This window comes from Pteropus medius, unplaced genomic scaffold (genome assembly GCF_902729225.1).
Source record: "Pteropus medius unplaced genomic scaffold, Ma_sr-lr_union100, whole genome shotgun sequence".
Lineage (NCBI taxonomy): Eukaryota > Metazoa > Chordata > Mammalia > Chiroptera > Pteropodidae > Pteropus > Pteropus medius.
In genome coordinates, this window is record NW_024342918.1 from 26,893 (window position 1) to 41,995 (window position 15,103).

The following is a 15,103-nucleotide window of genomic DNA, read 5'->3' on the forward strand; positions in this document are numbered from 1 at the left end:
ATTGTCATATGGAAAGATTTTCCCTCATAAATTAGTAAATAAGAACATTAACAAGAAGGATAGCTGAAACAGGGAAAGAAGAAGGAAGCATTATGAAATTTAATAAAACACATGATACAAGTTCTAATATTTCTAAGCTCACCCAGGGAGTAAATGAATGGGCATGACACTATTAAAACTTGAAAGAAGGTTTCCTCTTCAGAACATTACAATGAAGTCGTTACACATAGGACTACATAGGATATTCTAGTTATTCAATCACAATGATTTCTTGGACCTATAAAATACCTGCATATATGTGTGAAAGCAACATTTTGAAGTCTTTTTATTTTATTTTTTTCTTTCAGTTTTATTAAGATATTATTGACACACAGCACTGTAAATTTAAAGTATACAGCATAATGACTCGATTTACATATATTGTGAAATGATTACTATGGTAAGTTTAATTAACATTCATCACCTTATATAGATAACAAAAAAGAGAAAACAATGTTCTCCCTTATCATGAGAACTTTCAGGATGCCCTTTCCTAAAAACGTTCAAATGGACCATGCAGCACCATTACCTCTAGTGATCATATTGTACATCACATCCCAGCACTTATTTATCTATAACTAGAAGTATGTAGCTTTTGACCGATTTCTTCCAATTCTCCCAATCCACATTTCTGGTAAGCACAAATCCAATCTCTTTTTTGATGGTGTTTGTTTAAAAATTTCTTCGGGTGACATTGGTTAATAAAATCGATTTGTATATGTTAGATATTCCTGTGCCTTTGAAATGCAGCCCATTTGATCATGGTGTATAATCTTTTTAATATATTGTTGTATTTGATTTCCTGGTATTTTGTTTAGACTTTTGCATCTGTATTCATCAAAGGTATTGATGTGTAGTCTTCTTTTTTTTGTTATTTTTACCAGTTTTGGTAGCAGGATAATGTAGGCTTCATAAAATAAGTTAAACAAAATGCCTCTTGTTCAATTTTTTGAAACAGTTTTTGAAAAACAAGTATTAAATCAGCTTTCAGTGTTGGGTAGAATTCACTAGAGAAGCTATCCAACCCTGGACTTTTGGAGAGTTTTTTGATGATTGTTTCAATTTCTTTACAGTTGTTAAGTCTCTTTAAATTTTCCAGTTCTTTGTGATTCAGTCTGGGCAGGTTGTATATTTTAAAAACGTCTATTTCTTCTATTTTTTTATTTTGGAGTTATATAATTTTTCATAGAATTTTTGTAAGATGCTTTGTATTTTCATTATATCTGTTGTAATTTCTCTTTCATTTCTGATTTTGTTTGAATGTTTCAGTTTTTTATAGATTCTATAAACAAATGAGATCATACAATATCTGTCTTTCTCTGTCTGACATTTCATTTAGCATAACGCCTTTAGGATTGCTACATATGACTTTTTAATGGCTAAATAGTATTCCATTATCTATTTATATAATGTAACATTATAAAAGGAATATTATATTATGTATATGTATATATGTGTATGTATATATATGTATGTATGTGTATATATATATAGATATATATATATGTGTGTGTGTGTGTGTGCATATACACATATATACTTAACAAATACATAATATACCAGATGTGGTGTGTATGTATGTGTGTGTGTGTATCACATTTTCTTTATCCCTGTATCTTCTTATCCATTGATGAACATTTAGGTTGTTTCCAAGTCTTGGTTATTGTATATAATGTTACAACGAACATATGGGTGCAGATTTCTCTTTGACACAGTGATTTTGTTTCCCTGGGATACATATGCAGAGAGGGAATTGCTGGATCATATGGTAGTTGTATTTCGAATATTTTCAGGAACCTCCATAATATTTTCCATAGTGGCTGCCACAATTTATATTCCCTCTAACAATGCACAGCATTTCCTTTTCTCCACATCCTAGCCAATACTTGTTATTTATTGTCTTTTTGATGATAATTATTCTAAGAGGTGTGAGGTGATATCTCACTGTGAATTTGGTTTGCATTTCCCTAAAGTTTAGTGATGTTGAAAGTTTTTAAAAAATTCAGCCTGAATTTTGCAAAATTGTCTAAAGAAAGGAAGTAAAACTTCATTTCTCTTAGTATCCAGGTCACATGGCTATTCAAGGTGAATACTTTGATTAGTCAGTTCCTTTCTCGATAATCTCATGTAATCAATCACATTGTCCTGCAGCCAATGGTTCAGTATCTGCCTTTATGCATCACTCATGTCCCCTGCATCATACACACACCCTGAAGGCTATCAAAGGCAATTAATTTCAGTTTAAGGCCCACTTCAAAGCATCTTTGTTATATATGCTAAATAATAATAATGATAATAATCATAATCATAATCATAATCATAATCATACATATTTTTGAGGTTCTTATGGCTTTTCTGAAGAAAGGCCCAAAACAGTGTTGAGTAGAAAGTACTCTTCCTTAAGTTCTTTCTTTGGTGATTTTATGGGTTAAATTTCTCGAAGAATTTAATGATAAGAGGGGCTGGAGAGTCATTCCTGTGACAAGAAGCCATCCTCGGTCAAGTACATATTTATGAACACGTATTTATGAACACTAACGAGGACCATGTATGTTCTCAATATCACTAGTGCATTGAAACATACATTGCAACCAAATGCAGATGAGCACTAAGACCACCTTTATCAACATAAACTCACATTTACTTGGGGGAATTCTTGCTGAGAAAGACAACACTATAAACCAATTTTTTTTATTTTCTTTAGGAAAATGTTACAAAGCTATTTATCTAGACAAATAACTCTTCTTTTAAAGCAATAGCTTGCTTAATTCACAGCTTGCTTATTAAAGAAAGATTTGCTCATGGAGACTCACTTCGAAATCTCCGTCTATCCAGTTCCACCAATCCTAAATCTCAGTGAGTGCCCTGTCTTGACAAAGCTCTGGAAATTACTCACTTCCAGACACTACAACTTGTACATTTCTTCTGAGATTTACTAAATCTTTCAAAGTAGGATACTTCCTAACTGCACGTGACTTTGTTCTTCCACAAGTTTTCTAATATTCTACATCAGGGCAACAGTTGACAAATTGCATACCATTAAAAATATTTCAGTGAAGCTTTTATTATAGAAGTGGTTTTCAGAAGGATACATTCTGTAAAGTATCAAATAGCAAACTTACTCTAAATATATTAATAACATTCTAAAGCAGGGGCTCTGTGGCAAAAATTAGAAGGTAGTACCAGTTAGTTGTTCAGGTCTCTACTAAGTCAAAATAAGGAAATCAAGTCATTGCATCTGAAGATAAAAAAGAGAAAGAGAAGCGATAGATGGGCAAAAAAATAAGACAAGAAAATATGAGACCAGGTTGTGACAGTTTTCCAAATTAAGAGGTTGTGGGAGCATATTCTCTCTTCTTCTTCTCCCTTTCTCTTTCTGCCAAGTTTTGCCCACATCAGTGGAGGAATGAGAGATAGAGACTGGGCATTAAGCTTACAGAAGTGACAAAGATGGGAATATTTAAATGGAAAGAACAGGTAGATCCGGAAATACAGAAATTTACCATTCTAGTAGTGTATGAAAAACCCAGTAGCCCATCATGGAAATAAATGAGGCCATTTCAAGGTGCATTTAGCTGAATCAGGCCTAAATTCACTTGGCGGTGGATGGTTTGTCGCTGTTTCTCTGCCTCATTATTTTCTTGGTCTCTCTTTCACATTTGTTTTCTGTCCTAAGCTCTCCACTACTGTCCACCTCTAGCCCATCTTCTTCATTCATGCTTTTCTTACTGACTACTTCACATTTCTGTGATGCTACTAGAGCCACTTTAAAAAGTGAAAGCTTCCTTGATACTTATAATAGTCATGCTAAAATCTTACTAATACACTGCGAAAAATTACTTTTCACCTCTTGATATGACAAATGAAAATCTATTAACATTGATTTTTTCCATGACTCTAATTTATTACTTTCCATAAAAAAATCAAATAAAAATTTATCATATGAAATAACATTCTTTTTCTTGGAGCAAAGACCCATTTTTTCTTACTAATTAGTGTCTTGATTCTCTCCAGGCTGCAATGAACTTCTCTGAGTATCTTTTAAAAAATCTTGCCAGTGCTGATTTTAACACTGAAAACATCTATGGATAAGATGTGTGTAAACAAATTTCATTTTAAAGCCAAAGTTGATGATAACAGCTAAGTTTCTTGGAAAGATGATTTACTGCTTATTTGCACCCCACAGAACTTTTAGCTTCTTGATATCTTTTTCTTTGAAGTCCCTTTAAATACTACATGGCTGCACTTAATTGTGCAAACCAATTTCAGAATCATATTTTCCTAGAAGAGTTTGCCTCAAAATACTAAATGTGTTTGGGTGTACTTCTGTTATTATTTTTACATAAACATTTACAACAGTTTTATTCATAATTGTTACAAATTGGGAAAAGAAACACAAATGTCTTTCAATGGGTGAGTGGAAAAACCAATCATGGTATATCCATACAATAGAATACAATTCAGTCACGCAAAGGAACAGATGACGTGCAAGCAGCATGGTTGAAACTTGAAAGCATTTGCTAAGTGAAAGAAGCCAAGCTGAAAAAAATACATACCATAGAATTCCACTTCTATGAATTTCTGAAAAGGAAAAACTAACTATAGGGTCAGAGAACTTAATGGTTGACAGGATTGAGCGTGGGACAATTAGCTTACTATGAAGGGCAACAGGAGGAAATTTGGAGGATGATGGAACTAATTGTTTCCTGATAATTTTGATGGTAGGTATAAGACTGCGGGTATTTGTAAAAATACTTAGAACTCAACACCACAAAGAAAAAATGGTGTTTCTCCTTCTTTTCTGCATTCTTTGTTTTCTATCTTTTCTATCAGACTAGATTCTTGGGTAGTAACTTGAATCAGCAAGGTAGCATGCTTCTTTGAATGGAAATTTTTGGCAATACTTTCCAGGCATTAAACATTTCACTTTTTGCAACAATATATAATTAATTTTTTGAGAAAGGTATATAAACATATTATTATGGCTCACATGAGAAAAATAATTTTCCTGGAGCAGAAAATTAGAAATGCAATTGCTGGAGAGTAAGATATATACATTTTCAGTTTTAAGAGACATTGTTCAATTGACTTTCTGAAAGATAGTGTGTGAGAGTTTCTATCTCTCAATGATACAAGTCATATCCTGCCTGCTTTGCCAGATTTTAAAAATTCCGTTTACTTTCTGAGTAAAAAATCATGTCATATAATTTTAATTTCTTATTATTAAGAGAAAATATCTATCTTACTAACATCTATTGTCACAATTTTCTATTATTTTCTGCTTTCACTATGGCTCTTTGTCTTTTTCTCTCATGATGACATTTTTACATGTGTTCTGGACACACACACACATATATATGTATATGTACGTATGTATGTATGTATATAATATTTTATGTATATATTCTGGATATGGTTTTAAAGTTACCAGATGAAGAAAATAAAACTGAGTGGAGTTTTAATTATCATGTTCAAAGTTACATGACTAATAATTTGGGAGGTATTATTTACAACCAAACATTTCTGCTCAAAAGGGTTCACTGTAACAGAGGTTATCTCATTGAATAGCTCTTTTTTAAAACAATTTCAGCTTTATTTATTTTATACATGATCAGTATGATTACGTTATAGCGGAAAGAGCTTTCCTGATCCTCTGCTAAGCTTTTTCATGACAATCATGAATTTCCTGGTTATATTAATGATGACAAAACATGTATTATCTGATTGTCCATATTTCATTATCGAAATACTTTATATAAAGTCTTCCCAGAATTTTAATACAAAGCTTTAATGAACAAGTATTTTACTGGGACTAAATTATTCATATGCTTATAAAATAAAAAGAAAGTGTTATACTAGTAAAAAAAATATAAACATGATAATCCAAATAACAAGTGGTATTCTCTTGAAAGTATAACCTTATTTGAAAAACATGAGATGTTACTTTATTCATGTTTCTAATTCACAGGCTTTTCCACCATCCTTTGTTTGTCAATGCATCCATGAAAATAGTACATAGGCCTAATAAAATTTTTCATTCGTGAAGACCACATCTCTGAGAGCAAGTTGCAAGATTTTTATAACTTCACCGAGCTCTTTCCTGATATCCAGCTTCACCTTGACAGGTTTATCTAACAATCCCCTCCCCTACTATGTTAGTCATCACAAAGTATGTGAAATATGACATGTCTACTGCAGAAGATAACTGTGTGGTGTATGCAGTAGATCAAAGAGTTTAGGCTCTTACTTAAAACCACTTTCTATGTTTTAAGTGATTGATTTCAACATTAAAATTAAATTAGTCTTCCGTCTTAACTAATTCTTCACACATCCTTCATTTGGGTATGCACTGACAGCTAAAGATACTGTTTTCACAAATAACTTGCCTATTGATTGAACAACTCTCTCTTGGATATCTTAAAACCTTATTCCCCCATGATAATATAATGGCAAAAAGGTTTTTCAGATTCATCACTGTTTCAGTGGCTAAAGAGTGCTATTTTGCCTGATAACTATGTCTCTTTTTCAGTAAAGGCAGAGTATTAATTTGCTGGGGCTGCTGTAACAAACTACCACAGATTGGATGGCTTAAGCAACAGAAAATTGTCTCACAGTTCTGGAGGCTGGACGTTTTAGGTCAAGGTGTTGGCTTGCTAATCCTTTTAAGGGTTGTGGGAAAGAGGATTTCCAGCTTCTCTCTCAGCTCCTGTGATTAATTGACAATCTGTGGCATTCCTTGGCTTGTAGATATCTCACTGTGATCTTTGCCTTCATGTTCACAAGGCATTGCTCTGTGTGGGTGCATGTCTTGTTGTCTAATTTTTTTCTTTTCAAAAGGAAACGGTCATATTGGATTAGTGCTCGCCATAATGACCTCTAGTTAATTTGATCATCTGCAAATACTCAGTTTCCAAATAAAGTCAATTCACAAGTACTGGATTCACAAGTAGGATTTCATCATCTTTTTGTGGAAGACACCATTCAACCCACAACAATTTATTGACTTCATGTTTAATTTTGTCATATATTATAAAGCCCTTGTTATGTTCTACTTACTATATCCATTCATTTTGTCAATAAGAATCCACCTTTCTTTTCTTACCTTTCATTTCTTTATCAAGTTCTCATCAATGACTTTGTTCAAAAGACATTTATTCATTTCCCTCTGCTAGATAATCTGCTTTCTTAATGTATAATTTTCTTGATTCTTTTTATGACATTTCATTTTCATAATTTTTTAATTTCTCCACATCAGATGCTGCCTCTTGTCCTTGATGTTTTGTTTTGTTTTCATCTCACTAACTCTCAGCCATTATTTAAGCTTGGTAATGATCTAAATACAGTAAAAGCACTATAAAAGGAGGAAAGTGTAAAGACTTTGTATCAAGGAGAGGGACCCCATCAGAATTGTTCAGCGCCTTCCTTACTAATACATACTAAAGTTCTGTTGGTTAAATGGGAAGCATTTTAAAGTCACTAGAAGATTAATGTACAGACACACAAGACATTCAGTACTCTGATATCTCTCCAGGAAAAGTGTGACTATCACATCTTTGCTCGCCACCCCTAAGCCATCCCACATCCATTTCTACTATGGGCGACTGGCCTTTTTGAAGTGTCACCTGGGTTCTCGTGATCTCTAAGTACCATGCGTCTTCAGCCAGTGGGAAGTGCTGTTGGAAGAAGCGGGCAGGGATAGAAAGAGCCCAGGGTACTTACTGTCCATTCTTGTATGAATGCAGCACTGGCAATTGCTGAATTCTTCTATGGCCATGGTTATGGCGTGGCAAGGCTTCAAACACAGCAACTGTGGTTGAGCCCAGGAACACATTCCCTCTCCTGCACCTTCAGAACTGGAGGTAGAGTAGTCTTTTTGCAGTTGCTAATCCCCAGGTCCCCAGGTGCCCATCTCCCTTAGCTGTCCTGTTAACACTGCCCTCACCCCGTGAGAAGTTCCTTTGTTAAAGACACTTTGTAATCATTTTGTGTGTGCCATCTGTTTCCAGACAAGAGCAATATTGCTTAAATTCTGAATTTTAATCAACGTTTAAGCCACAATCCTCCTCCTTATTCTATGAACCTGAGAAAGTCAACAAATAACAGTCTTTTAGAAAACACAGTTCTTTTTTCCAGATCATGGGCCATTGTACACTTTTTTAGAACTTTTAAGTTAAATAATGACCCCTTCTGAAGAAAGAGTGAATCAGGTGAGGCTTAGGATCAACATTTTATTAAATCCCCCAATTCAATTTTATTTGTGATAATATTTCATTTTCAGAACAATTTTTATCTTTATGAATTAATAAAATGCTTCAATAATCCACTTGTTTGAATTAGTAATGCAATTTCCTTTAACTCTGTCAGAAAACGAAATTACAATTCTTTCAAACGTTATCCATCATCAGCATTAGTTAAATCTCTGGTCAGGGGGTGGTGGTGGTAGTGGATCAACAAAGATGTGCATTTTACAAAATTGAACATTATGTATAAACATACAAAGTAAGTGAGACTGTTCCATGTGTCACTACTCTATTGTTATTTTTTATAGATGCATTCAGATGATTCTGGATAATTCAGTTCTATATTATCAGCAGCCCAAAAGAAAACTCAAAAAAGCACAATCTTATACTAATTATTCAAAGAGTTTCCAAATGGTGAATGCAACATTGGTTATTTTGATGGCTCTAATATGTTACTATAGACCTCTTCGTCTATTTTGGATGCAGTTTATTTCTAGACAATTAAAAATATTTATGTTTGGATATTTGGAGGAAAATGCTATAGTATGAAATGAAAAGGGTAGTGGATGTTCACTGTGGTGGTCAATCAGTGGTAACCGCTGCTATATCTGGCACTATTGCTTGACCCACCACTGAGGCCATCCAGCCCAATGCACACTACCGGGGTGGAGTGAGGGGGGCTCCCATACTGATCCTACTTTATTATTGTACACACTTCTCAAGTCTGCAGCCTTCATGGATCTCTGCTGATTCCCTTCCTCAGGGACTTCTACTTCTCAATTAGCCTTTGAATGCCTTCTGAAGACCTTGAAGAAGCATCAGGGGGAGTGTACGGAGAATGTGACATAGAATGAACTCTCAGCCAACTCCTGGCCATGCTGGCTGAGCTATCTAGTTAGTGACTCCCAGATGGTTGCCTAAGGGCAGCGAGAGTCTCAGTCCCCTTGGAAAAGAGAAGAAGAATGATATAATAAGTTGCTCACAAACCCAAGCGTGTTCAAATAAAAAGGCCTGTCCTTAATTCTGAGATTATGCCTTTCTTAGAATTTGCATTAAAATTCACTTTCATTTAAGAAATCAAAGTCATATAGTTTACTGTTTTACCTTTTATGGGATTTTTTTAATGTTTTTATTTGGCCAAAACATTTTTATGTTTTTATTTGGCCAAAAAGAAAACATTGCAGAGGGAAAGAATTTGAAAACTTATTCTGTCAGTGGAAACTTTTTTCTGTTTCCTTTCCTACTTTCTCACTTTAGTATTTTAGTTCCATAATTTCTCCACTTTTTCCTCTCTGCAATGAACTTTGCCTTACGACTACAAAAATGAGACTTATTTTTTTCTGGAAAAAAATTTAATTGTCTTAAGATCAATTCTAGTAATATAGTTAGTAATTTTTTTTATACTTTCTTTATTTTAAAAATGTGTCAGCATTTTTACTTACACAAAGCAGATAGTAAATGAAAATCCATTTTGAAGCTTTACAACTATGTATTAGAAGTGTCAGAAGCCACTTATATGAGTCTGTTTCTCGAACATCCAGAGCAATGGTATAGCGATAGGATAACAGTGACCATGGGGACAGGTCACTGTTGACACAGGGACTTAGCTTCTTTCCAAACTGTTTGACATATTCCACAAAAGGAGAGAATTTCTCTAAATAAATTTCAGTACTTTTAAAATTACAATTTATTAGAAAAGTAAATGCCTTTCTTATATACCAAGAAGAAACAAGTGGATTTTGAAGTTAAAACTCTATGTCATTTACATTAACACCCCCCACGCACAAGTCATAGGTTTAAATATAATATAATATGTAAAAAGACCTATGTAAAATAAGAAGCAATCTATAAAAATGTTGTGAATGAAATAAAGCATTAAATAAACAGAGAGATATTCCATGTTTATGGATAGGGAGACAACGTTGCCTAGATGTCACTTTACCTTAACTTGATCTATAGATTCAACACAACACTAATCAAAATTTTAAGTTATTTTGTGGATAAAAACAAAATGATTTGAACATGTATATAGAGGAACAAATGACACAGAATACTCCACACAATACTGAAGGAGAGCAAAGTTGGAGGAGTGACCCTACCTGACTTCAAGACTTACTATAAAGCTGCAGGAATCAAGACAGTGTGTATTGGTTAATAGTGGAGAAACAGATCAATGGAGCAGAATAATATACTGAAATAGACACACAAAAATTTGATCGACTGACCTTTGACAAGAAGTAAAGGTAATACAATGTACAAAGATAATCTTTTCAATAAATGGTGCTGGAACAACTGGATATAACATGTAAAAAAGATGATTCTGGATACAGAACTTAACTTTTTAGAAAATCAACTTAAAAGGAATCAAAGACCTAAATATAAAATGGAAAGATATAAAACAATAAAAACTGCATAACTTAGGAGAAAATCTAAATGACCTTGCATATTGCAATGATTTTTATATACAACGCCAAAGGCACAATATACAATAAAAGGAATAACCGATAAACTGGACCTTATTAGATGTAAAAACTTGTGCTCTGTAAAACAAAGTGTCAAGAGAATGAGATGACAAGCCATAAACCATTAGAAAATATTTTCAAAAAACACATCTGATGAAGGATTTTTATTCAGAATATACAAAGAACTCTTAAAATTCAACAGTAAAAAAATGAGCAACCAGATTAAAAAATAGGCAGAATATCTGAACAGACCCCACACAAAAGAAGTTATACAGGTGAAAAATAAGCATATGATAAGATTCTCACCATTATATGTTATTAGAGAAAAGCAAATTAAAACAGAAAAGAGATATTACTACACACTTACTAGAATGACCAAAATTCTCCTCGCTGACAACGCCAAATGCTGAGGAGGATGTGGACCGACAGGAATTCGCATTCTTGACTGGTGGGACTGAACATAGTACAGTCACTTTGAAAGAGAGTTTTGCAGTTTCTTACTGAAGTAAATATACTCTTGACACAAAAACGACCAGTCTCAATTCTTAGGATTGATGTAAAAGAGTTGAAAATGTGTATCCACACAAAAACCTGCACATGGATGTTTATAGCAGCTTTATTCATAACTGCCAAAACTTGGAGCACCCGAGATGCCCTTCAGTAGATAAATGGATAAACAACCTATGGTACATCCAGAAAGTGAGATGTTATTTAGTACTAAAAAGAAAACAGCTACCAAGACATGAAAAGTTATGGAGGACCCTTAAATACATATTACTACATGAAGGAAGCCAATTTTAAAAAGGCCACATACTGCACGATTCTAATGGCATGACCTTCTGGAAAAAGTAAAACTATGAAGATAGTAAAGAGGTCAGTGTTTGCTAGGGCTTGGGGGGAAAGAGGGATAAATATGAGGAGTACAGAGGATTCTTAAGACAATGAAACTATTCTGCATGATTCCATAATGATGGACACATGACATTATAATGTTGAACAAATTCAAAGAATTTACAACAGCAAGAATGACCTGTAATGTAAACAATGGACTTTGAGTGACGATGTGACGATGTAGGTTCATTAATCGGAACAAATATACCAGTCTGGTGAAGGAAGTTAATAGCGAGAGAGATTACGTGTGTTTGGCGTGGTGAGGGGGAGTTGCATGTGAGGGTTAGGAGATATATGGGTAACTTCTCAATTTTGCTGTGAATCTTAAACTGCTCAAAAAATAAAGATAGTTGTTATTTTTTAATTACAATTTATTTCTAAGAAGATACTAGATACTTTAACCTTCATTAAAAATTTGAGGCTATCAGAAGCAAGACAAGGATGCCCACTTCCACCACTCCTATACAACATTGTACTGGAAGTCTTAGCCACAGCAATCAGACAAGAAAGATAAATAAAAGCCATCCGAATTGGAAAGGAAGTAGGAAAACTCTTCTTATTTGCTGATGACATGATACTTTATATAGAGAAACCTAAAGATTCCACCAAAAAACTGTTAGAACAAATCAATGAAATCAGTAAAGTAGCAGGTTACAAAATAAATATTCAGAAGTCAGTGATATTTTTATACACTAATGATAAACATTCAGAAAGAGAAATTAAGAAAACAGTCCCATTTACAATCGAATTAAAACCAGTAAAGCACCTGGGAAACAATTAACCAAGAAGGTAGAAGACCCGTTGACAGAAAATTATGTCATTGATAAAAGAAATTGAAGAAGATACAAATAAATGGAAGCATATACTGTGCTCATGGGTAGGAAGAATCAACATCTTTAAAATGGCCATACTACCCAAAGTGATCTCTAGATTCAATGCAATCCCTATCAAAATACCAACAGCAATTTTCAGAGAGCAACAACAAATAATCTTAAAATTTATATGGAACCATAAAAATCCCTGAATAGCCACAGCAATCTTGAGAAAGAAGAACAACATTGGAAGTATCATATCTGATATCAAACTATACTACAAGCCTACAGTAATCAAAACAGCATGGTACGGGCATAAAAAGAGATACATTGCTCAATGGAACAGAATAGAGAGCCAAGAAATAAATCCACACTTATACGCTTGCTTAATATATAACAAAAGAAGTAAGAATATACAATGGGGTAAAGACAGTCTCTTCAATAAAGGGTGTTGGGAAAATTGGACAGATACATGCAAAAAAAGAAGCTAGACCACCTTTTTACACCGTATACAAGAATAGACTCAAAATGAATTAAAGACTTAAATGTAAGACCCAAAACCATAAAATTGCTAGAAGAAAACATAGGCAGTAAACTCTCTGATATTACTAACAGGAATTTCTTTTAAGATGTAGCTCCTTGAGCAACGGAAACAAAAGAAAAAAAAATAAACAAACGGGCCTACATCGAATTAAAAAGTTTTTGTATAGCAAAGGAAACCATCAACAAAACAAAACAAAACAAAACAAAACCACCTACTTTTTGGGACAAGATATGCGCTTATGATACATCTGATAAGGGATTAATATCCAAAACATATAAAGAACTTATACAAATCAACAACAAAAGAACAAACCCAATTAAAAAATGGGCAGAAGACCTGAACAGATACTTCTTCAAAGAGAAAACACAGATGGTTAATAGACATATGAAAAGAGGCTTAAGGTCACTAATCATCAAAGAAATGCAAATTAAAACCATAATGAGATCTCACCTCACACCTATCAGAATGGCTAGCATCAATAAATCAAAAAACAACAGTGTTGGTGAAGATGCAGAGAAAAGGGAACCTCATACATTGTTGGTGGGATTGCACATTGGTACAGCTGCTATAGAAAACAGTCTGGTGGTTTCTCATAAATTAAAAATAGATATACCTTTTGACCCGACAATTGCACTTCCGGGTATTTATCCAAAGAAAACCAAAACAATAATTCGTACAGATATATGCACTCCAGTATTCATGGCAGTACAATTTACAATAGCCAAGATATGGAAGCAATCTAAATGCCTATCAACAGACAATTGGATAAAGAAATTATGGTTCATATATACAATAGAATATTCCTCAGCCATTACATCAAATGAAATCGTACCATTTGCAATGACAAGGACTAGAAATTTTTACGCTGAGGGAAATAAGTCAGACGGAGAAAGATAAATACCATATGATTTCATTTATATGAGTAATCTATGAAACAAAAGAACAAACTAATCAAAAACAGATACAAATAGAGTGGACAATTTGGTGAGAGACAGAGGGGAGGGGTTTTGGGGGGCTAGGAGAAAGTTTAAGAAGTACAAATTAGTAGTTCATAGTTGGTCATGCGGATGGGGAGCAAAGCAGAGGGAATGCACTTAGCATTAATATGATGGCTAGGTGGAGGGCCAGGGGAGGGAGGAAGCAATTGGAGTGATCGTTTTATGAACTGTATAGATGTCTAATCAATGTACTATATACTTGAAACTAATTGGAATAAAGAAATTTAAAAAAATGCACACAGAAAAATTGATCCTGGCACAAGGACATGAAAATAACATTTTCTGAGTTTCTTCAAATAAAGATTGATCGCTTTCATCTCATTATTGGGGGTAAAAACATTTTACATTCATTAAAATGTAAATTTATTCTGGTCTAATTCATGTTACCAAAAACAACAACAACAACAACAACAACAACAACAAATCATAGACGGTCCGTTCATTTAATTTTCACTGAAACTTATTCCATTTACTACATATAGATAGTATCTGTTGTCTGCCTTAGAAATCTTCAAGCCTTTCTTAAACAGTGACCAAAAATTCCTGAATTTTTTCCATGAAAAAGTAGCAAAAGACAAGTGATCAAACTCTGATTTGTTTCACCCAAACTTCCAACTTCTTTCGCCAGAGAAACCTTTTGTAAAACAGTATCTAATATTATCTACTTTGAGAGATATTGCTCTATAATACACAGCACAACATTGTTGAATGTGGCTGGACATCTAGGTGATCACAAAATGGAAGATTTGCAGCAGAGTAAAGAGATTGAATGAAAATATTAAAAGTCTATTTTTTTCAGTAGAGATGTTTTCAAATTATGTTAGACCTGAATAAGCATATTCAACCATCTTTCTGCTTTCATAAAATGATTATACTTGTAAGTCATTTGTGGATGAGACATCTGTCACACAGAGAAGGATGTCACTGAAGGACATTAGCACTATAAGTGCATTACTGCCAAATCTCCCTGCTCAGGTCATTCTCCTTTCAGGACTTCCTATACTGTGGGATGGTTTTCAATTTTTGATTCTATGAGATGACTCGAATTTATAAGGAACGACTATACCAGCTGCCATCGTTTCATCCTTCGGTCTCTGTGTGAGCTCTGGTCAGGTCT